Here is an 8937-nt window from a genome sequence, read left to right as displayed (position 1 = left end):
AGATGCTGGGGCAGGGAGACAGGGCCCCTTCTCAGGACAGTGGGGAGGCCCGGGCAAAAAGCTCAACTCTGTTTGACGTGGCTGTCCTCGCCCAGCCCCGGTCCCGGCCCAGATCCTCAAAAATAGATCTGCCAGGCCCCGGGGAAGGAAAAGGACAGCCGATTTGAAGACGCGTAAACAGGTTTAAAGGGGAACGGGAGGGGGGAGCGAGGGCGAGGACCCTCCCTTCCTCTGTCCCTCCTGTCACAAGGCCCAGCTGCAGGTGACACAGGATGGCCCTGAGCCAAGGGTGAGAGGGGAAAGTTGAAGTTCTAGGAGTGACATGGGTCCTCAACAGGTGGCTCTGTCCTGTCCCTTGACTGGGAGCCTCTGCAGGGACATCAGCCACTGCCCACATCACAACTACTTTCTCTCTGTGACAAATGAGGCCCAGACCCCACAACCTTAGAAAGTGGGGGTTCCCGCCCGAGCTGGTTTGGCTCAGTGGATAGAGCGTTGGCCTGCGGACTGAAGGGTCCCAGGTTCGATTCCTGGTCAGGGTTCGATGCCCAGGTCGTGGGCTCGATCCCCAGTAGGGGGCGTGCAGGAGGCAGCTGATCAATGATTCTCTCTCATCATTGATGTTTCCCTCTCTCTCTCCCTCTCCCTTCCTCTCTGAAATCAATTAAAATATTTTTTTTAAAGAAAGAAAGAAAACGGGGGTTCTGCTCTGACAGCCACACTTCAGAGGCCCCTCCCTGGCACAGGGAGGACCAATGGCATGTTCCTGCCTAGAGAGGGGACCTGCCTTATAGGATCTACTACAGCAAGCATGTCAAACTCCCGGCCCACAACGAATATATTTGCGGCCCAGCCAATATAATAGTATGCAAGAAACATTTCAATAAAAATTTCGTAACTTAATTTTTACAATGTCCTGTTAGACATCATTATTAATAACAAACTATAATGTTCACTAATGACTGATGACTATAATCTAATCGTGTTGCATTCATTTCCCTTATGCACCTTATACTCAGGTGCACCATTTCTCTCCACTAATACTCGCAGCAAATATTTTAGCAGCCAATGGCCACATCATTCGTTTGGTGTGTGCAACAGGAACTATTTCGCTTTCGGAAATATTTCGCTTTCGGAGAACAGGAAAAATAGGTTTATTTGCGTAACGCTTATTCATTTGTGCAGTTATTCAGTGTCTGGTAAGTTCATGTTCAAGAAAAAATATTAATTTTTATTTAAAAGTTCTATTATTTTATGTTAACGATGACTCATTTATTTCAGCCCTTTGTATTCCGCATGTCTCTATCGAAATAAACCTGCATTTCTATGAAAATGGAAGCTTTTGGGGGGTTTTTTGCGGCCCACATACGCTTACACCTTATTTGGCCCGTGTCAGCCTATGAGTTTGACATGCTTGCTCTACATCTTGCTCAGTGGGCGCAGGACCCCAAGTTCCCTTCCCAAGGGGCCCTGTTCTGCACGGAACGCCCCCCCAGGCCCGCCTCTCCCAAGGGGTGGCCAAAAAGCAGGTGTTGGTGGGAGACAACGCTGAGACCTGAGCCCTGCCAGTCAGCGTGGGGGCCCCTGGTCTTGGCGAGCAGGGCAAGTCCTATGTCCACTGTGGCCTGGGGCCTCCTTCCACTCGGAGAGCCCTCCACATGCTCTGAATTCCTGCCTGGACACCAGGCACAAAGCCGGCCTTGGGGCAGAATTAACCCCTGACCTTCTCAAGCTTGACCCAGGCCAGGACAGCTCCTGTCAAAACCCACCAGGAACAACCACAGCCTCTGGGCACGTGGTGGGGGGAAGGGGGGGAGACAGACAGGTGAGCCTCTGCTCCCCCCCTCCACCCCCCCTCCAGGCAGGAGACAAGAGTATGAGGGGACCAACCCTCAGGGTCCCTGGGCCCCCACCTGACTTCACGAAGAGGCATCTCAGGAAAATGGCTACAATTTTTCAAAAGTCTCTCGTTCTTTCTTTCCACGGGGAGACATTTGAGTGGCATTTGGACCTTCTCAGGGTCACCCCTGTGGACCTAGAACAGTGATGGCGAACCTTTTGAGCTCGGCCTGTCAGCATTTTGAAAAACCCTAACTTAACTCTGGTGCCGTGTCACACCTAGAAATATTTTGATCTTTGCAACCATAGTAAAACAAAGACTTATATTTTTGATATTTATTTTATATATTTAAATGCCATTTAACAAAGAAAAATCAACCAAAAAAAATGAGTTCGCGTGTCACCTCTGACACGCGTGTCATAGGTTCGCCATCACTGACCTAGAACCGGGGCCGAGACCCCACCCCAGCCAGAGTCCACGCACTCACCCACCCGTGTTGTGCTGGGGACGCCGAGGGGCGGCTGCAGGGTCTGCCCAGGCCCCACCTGCAGGCCAGGGTCAGGGTCAGGCTGAGGGAGAGGGTGAGCACCCTGGTTAGGGTGAGGGTCCGGGTTAGGGAGTGATGCCCTCTTTAATTCCACACCTTTGCTCTCACTCGCCTCCCCCTAATCTCAGGCCTGAAGACAGAACATGAGGGGCCTGGGGCACCTCCCCTGGGCCCTGCGAGTCCCCTGCTGGGATCAGGCTCAGCCCCCGGGACCCCTGTCCGGTGGGGTTCCCTGTAAAGTGTCCCACCACCCTCTCGGCGTCAGACTTCATCCACTGTCCACCTGCGTGGTGTTTACTGAGCAACCTGGATGTCACGGCTTTCTACTGACACCACCCCTTTCTCCACACCCCCGGCCCCCCAGGCCTCAGTGCCACCCCAGGGCCCCTGCCAACGGCCACGGGCACCCACGAGCTCTGGCCGTACAAAGGCCGCCTGTGAGTGTCACGGGCAATGCTCGGCCACGTCCCACAACGATGGCCTTGACACGGGGCTGCCACCCTTTCCCGAGGCTGGAAATAGCCGGGCTTGGCCACAGAAATCCCACCGCGGATCCCACAGCGGCCGCAGGAGCCGGGCGGGGCCGCCGCCCAGAAGCCTCCACGTTTTGTTTGAGGAGAGAAACACCCAGTTGCAAAGCCAGGGAGCAAACCCTGCCATCGCTCCTGAAAGCACACGCACGGGCCAAGTTTCCCTTCCCTGGGGGGTAGGCGGCGGCGAACAGGGGGGCTCTGGGAAGATCCGGGCGCAGAGGCTCCGAGCGGGGCCCGGGGGGGCCCTCCCTGGGATCCTGCACGGCCCCTCGGGGTGTGGCCCGGCTCAGACGGGAGGGAGTCCCCGGCCGGCAGTGATGAGATGTGGACACAGTGCAGCCCTCCGTCACCCGGGCGCCTGTCTGCCCCGGAATCGCTTCTCTGGGCAGCACATGCGAGGGAGCACAGGTCCTGTCCCTCCTCTGTGGGCGGCCCCGGCGCCCTGGGCTCACCCCGAGCTGGGAGCCCCTTCCCCACCCTCTGTTCTAGAAGGGGCCTCTCTCAGGGCCCCGCCTCGCCCTGCCTGCCTTGGGGCCTCAGCCCAGCCCCCTTCGCCTGTGGGAGACACACAGAAGAAGGGCTGTCCCCACGAGGGAACTGGGACCAGGCTGGACACGGGGAGCCAGGACTCACCCCCTCCTCCCTCGCCCCTCTCCCTGCCCTCCTGCCCTCGCACCCTCTCCCCCTTGTCAGCTCTATTTCTCCTTCCCAGCCTCCCCCTGGGCTCATGTCCCCCTGGACAGCAGCCTGCTTGGGCCGGGCCAGGGGGCCAGGGGGCGTGCAGGACTCCCAGCTACATTTGAATGTCAGATACTAGTAAACAACAGATTTTTGTTGGTACAAGTGTGGCCCATGTTTTATTTGCTAAGTGTGGCAACCCTACCCACCCATGAGGGCGGGGGAGGCTGCCAGGGGGAGCGCAGGCCCCGCCCCGTGCCCTCTAGGCCAGGCGTGGGGGAGGGGGGGGCAGGGGCCTCGGACCGAGTTCGTCCTCCAAGGGCCCTGCCAAGGCGGCTCAGGGAATTCCTGGGCTTTTTCAGCCCAGGTGAGCGTGGGAAATGAGACGCCTGGGGAGGGGAGAGGAGGGGAGGGGAGGGGAGGGGAGGGGAGAGGAAGAGGGACCACCTGTGGGCTTCCACGAGGGAGAGAGCAAGTGGGGACCAGCTGGAGTGAGAAGCCAGGTCCAAGCCCAGCTCCACCCTCCCCGTCTCTGTCTGAACCGACGTCACTTACCCTCCCCGAGTCCCCACTCCCTCATCAGAGATGGGACTCCTGTGGCCACATCGAATAATCAGAAGGAACGTGTACAAAGCTGAGGTCGCAGTGACACGGCCAACAGTGCCCACCTGGTCATGGCCGGCTCCTGACCAGCAGCCCTGCGATGTACAAGCGTCTGAAAGCCCAGCATGTGCCCCCTCTAGGGCCCTGCTGTCTGATGGGGATGAGACAGCACGCAGGGCCCCGAGCAGAGGCCCTGGGGACGATGGCCAGGCGTGGGAGCCACCCAGAGCCACAGCCACTGCCCTGGAGAGCTCGCAGGTGTGGGGAGCGCCCAGCCAGGCCGTCCTGCCCTCAGTGTGACAGGAGCCTGCCACTCCCACCCGCAGGCAGCGGGGAGATGAGACAGGACCTCAGTCATTTCCCCTGACCCCCAAGTGGTGGCCTGTCTGGTCACCGGAGACTCCCAGAACCGTAGGAGCCCCTGTCCGGCCCGGGAGCCAGCCCGGCACCAGGACAGAGCCTGCGTGGGCCACAGCCATCCCCCCTGTGTCTCCCCCAGCCCAGAGGTGCCAGGGGAGGCAAGTCCATCGTCCAGGGCAGGGGCGGGGAACCTTGTTTCTGCCACAGGCCATTTGGGTGTTTATAGCATCATTCAAGGGCCACACAAAAGATCGACTTGCAAATGAGCCTGCTGTGTTTGCTCAAACATTTAATAATTCACCCCTAATGCCTTGGCAAGGCCAGGCCAGAGGATTTCTGGTGCCTCGTGTGGCCCGAGGGCCGGACGTTCCCCACCCCAGCTCCAGGGCCTTGGGGCGGAGGTGAACACCTCTCTGTGGAGTGTCACTGGGGGGCCCTGGCTCCGCGCTGGTGTGGGGTCTGGCCATCGAGGGCTTGGCCAGGCCTGGCTCCCCAGCCTGCCTCCTGAGGGGGGTCAGCGAGGAGGTTGCAGGCGCCCTTGGGCGTGTCCCCAAGACCCGGCGTGGAATCAGCAACGTGCAGAGAAGGGGTTGCACGTGGCCGCGTGATCAAGGGGTTTCATTCATCTTTCATTTGAGCACAACGCCCCTCGCTCACAGCCCTGCCTGCTGGCTCTTGGGCAGACACGGCTATCATTTCCCGATGCAGCATCTAATGCAGTGGTTCTCAACCTTCTGGCCCTTTAAATACAGTTCCCCATGTTGTGACCCAACCATAAAATTATTTTCGTTGCTACTTCATCACTGTCATGTTGCTACTGTTATGAATCGTCATGTAAATATCTGATATGCAGGATGGTCTTAGGCGACCCCTGTGAAAGGGTCGTTCGACTGCCAAAGGGGTCGCAACCCACAGGTTGAGAACCAGTGATCTAATGTGAACGTACTCGAGCGTCCTCCCTCAGGACGCTTAACAGGGATGTTCTTCTCAACCATGAAAGGGCCTTCCCCGCCATCAGCACGCAGCTCCCCAGAGGGAGCGAGGAGGACCAGCACCGGGTGCGGTGAACTTGGATCCCAGAGAGACCAGTGGGCTCGGACGTGTTCAGCCCGGGACTCTCCCTGGGCGGCCTGGGCCCCTACTCGGGAGTCACAGGCTGGCGGACACACCAAGGGCTGCTGGTGGGGGACGTGGCTTGGGTCTTGGGGCGCCTTGCTGGACCTGAAACACGTGTCTGTGTGTATGTCCCTGCTCCCGACCAGGCAAAGCTCCCAGCCCCCCTCCCTCCCCAGGCTGCATAAATGACCTTGACTTTCACTTTCCACAATAGAACGAGAGCATTTCCTTCCAGGAAGGGAGGGCATATGTAATACCTTAATCAATAAAGAAAAAAAAAATTTTAAGAGGTACTACCTACCAATCTGGGTGCTTTTAGAGAACCCATTGGTTTTTAAGATTAAAATAAATAAATGAGTGAATGAATGAATAAATAAATAGAAGTACAAGCTCCCTCCTGTCCCCAGGGAGGAAAGAAGTGGTCAGACTCTGGGGTCACTTGGATGTTGCCAACAGCTGTCCATGCAGCCCTGGAGCCACCGGGGTGGGGTCGGCTGTGCGCTGAGCCCCTGTCTCAGGCCGGGGGGCAGGAAGGGGGGGACCATGCCCATAACCCCAGGCTGCACCTGCCCCAGCACCTGCGCTGACTAAGGACCTACCCACGGACAATATGGTCACCCAGGATCTGACCCTGGGTGCTCGGTCTGGGCCCTTCTCTGCGGCTCTTGCCAAGCAGACAGAAGAGCTTGGGGTGGGAGGAGACTTGACCAGCTCTGCCCAGAGCAAGGAGCCCGTCCGGCAGGCCCAGGACCCCGAGCTCCAGGCAGCCCGGCCAGGCCTCGAGGCGCTCCCCACTGGCACCTTCTCTCTAGTCCCCATTGCCCAGCCCCGGAGCCTGGAGGAGGCTGCGACCGTCTTCTCCTCCCCTGGCCCTGGCTCCCCACACCCCTAACCCTCTCAGCCCTGGGGCTGCTGACACCTTCGGGCCCAGCGGCGCACAAGCAAGCGTTTGGTTGCCAACCACATGCGTGAAGGGATGACGCTGTGAGCATCAATGAATGAATGTCAAGTGCGCAAACACAGGGTCCTTCCCGTGCCCCCACCTCAGACAGACACAAGCACCCAAATTCAGGCGGAGGCCGACCCAGGGAGAAAGACCTGGAAGGCCAAGGCTGGCCACAGCTGCCCCCCTCTCCTCCTGCTAATCCTCCATCACAACAGAGTGAAACCTGAGTGTGAGCGCCGGGTTCCAGCTGTTTCTCATGTCAAACCCCCTCCCTTCCCCCACCCCCCAACCCTGAGAAACTGCTGCCCCGAGATGGCCCAACCCCTGCAAAATGAGGGGGCACCCCAGGCTCAGGTGCACTCGTGGGAATCGGGCCTAGTCTCTAGCTCGGCAGCCGAGAGGCTCTGGGTCAGTGCCCATGGCTGCCTCTCTCTCCCCATCGCCCCCGGGGGGCCCCCTCCCTGCCCTTGTGGTCTCCCGGGGCCCCTGGGATGCAGACCAGGCCAGCTCTGGGCCTGGGCAGTGGCCTCGCACCTCTCCCCTCGGGGTCCTGGGAGCCGAGGGGAACACGGGCCTCACAGACTTGGCCTCGACCTCGGTACTAACTTGCAGGGGGCGCCTGGGTCCCACCAGGCCTGCAGGCCGCCCCTCCCCCAGGAATCCCTGCTTTCCCTGGGCCCCCTGACCCCAGCCCCGCACCCAGGAGTCAGGGGAGCTCTGAGAGATGGGGCTCCTGTCACCTCCCACCCCTGGCTCCTTCCCCACAGCAGGGAACAGTGTGCTTGGCCCCGGAGTACCCCGATATCCAGTTTCCAGGAAAGGCGGACTGCATTATGTGAGCCTGAAACACGCCAGGGTAAGAGGATCCGAGAAAACCGAGAAAACCGAGAGCCTGTCATTCATCGGAGCTCTGAGAGATGGGGCTCCTGCCACCTCCCACCCCTGGCTCCTTCCCCACAGCAGGGAACAGTGTGCTTGGCCCCGGAGTACCCCGATATCCAGTTTCCAGGAAAGGCGGACTGCATTATGTGAGCCTGAAACACGCCAGGGTAAGAGGATCCGAGAAAACCGAGAGCCTGTCATTCATCGAGAAGAGCTTGGCGGACAAACCAGCGGCCTCCGGCGGTGTCCCCAGGGAGGGGGCGGTGCTGGGCTAAACAGGCACCCCCACCTCAAAGCGATTCTCTCTCAGGGAACCAGAGGAGGGACCCAGAGAGGGGATGGGTGGTCGCCGGACTTCCCGAGTTCCCTTCCCATCGCCTGGGCCCACACGACCCCAGGAACTGCTTCAGCGACCCAGTGGCCCTTCTGAGGCCTCGACTTTACCGAGATCCCCTCGCCGAACGCTGGGCCCACCCAGCCCCCTGAAGTCCTCAGGATCTCATAGGCCCCCTTGATCCACCATGACGGGCGCCGGCTCCCAACCTCCCGGAAGAGGAGGCCCCAGCCAGGACCTTTCCCAGCCCGAGACTCAGTTCACCTGCTAAGCCAGCACTTTCTCTTGAAAACCTCAGCAGTTCAGAACTCAATGATGTTGGGGGACAAGCCGAGGGAGTGTTTACTGCGGGACCAAGGGGGCTGCTGGGGGGCAGGTCTGTGATCCCAGCGGAGACAGGAGGGGAGGCAGTTAACTTGCAGGCCCCGGGGCCTCGCACGGACTAGCTCACTGGCCCGGAGCGAGGGGCTGAGGGAGGCAGACAGGAGCTGGCCCTGCTGGACCCCACTACGTGCCACCGATCCTCACGCACAGGGAGCACAGGCCATCCATCCGGTGGCCACTGTGTCCGCTCAGGCCATCCTCCAGGTCCCTGCTGCCTTGGGGCAGGCGTAGCTCCTGAATGACCAGGGTGCACAGCCTGGGCTGCCTCCTAGACAGGTCCCCAGGGCCCTGTGTCCGGCGTGAGGGGTGCGCACTGGTGTCCCAGACAGCCCAGCAGGAAGCTGCCTTCACCCCGCAGCCCAGCCAGAGACACAAAGGGACCAGCCTCAGGTCCCCTGGAGAGGGTGGGGCTGGGTTTGAGTCTCTCCCAGGGCTCCCAGGACCTTAAGTTCCCTCTGCTCCGACTCGCCCAGCCTGGCCTGGAGGGGCATCCGGGCGCCCACCCCCGGCCTGGCGTGTCCTGGCCGTCGGGTCACAGGACAAAGCCCGCCACCCGCCCTTCCGTGTGGGTCTGGAATAGATGCTGAGCGGGACCATCTCCCCGATCAATGTCAGGATATCCCTTCCTCCCCGTTATAAAGAAAGACCTCACTCGGGAATTTCCAGCGCCCTACAACCTCCTGTTTACTCCTGCCACCTGCCCCAGCCGACGAG

This window comes from Myotis brandtii, unplaced genomic scaffold, assembly GCF_000412655.1.
Source record: "Myotis brandtii unplaced genomic scaffold, ASM41265v1 scaffold231, whole genome shotgun sequence".
Classification (NCBI taxonomy): Eukaryota; Metazoa; Chordata; class Mammalia; order Chiroptera; family Vespertilionidae; genus Myotis; species Myotis brandtii.
Note: the sequence above shows the minus strand (reverse complement) of the source record.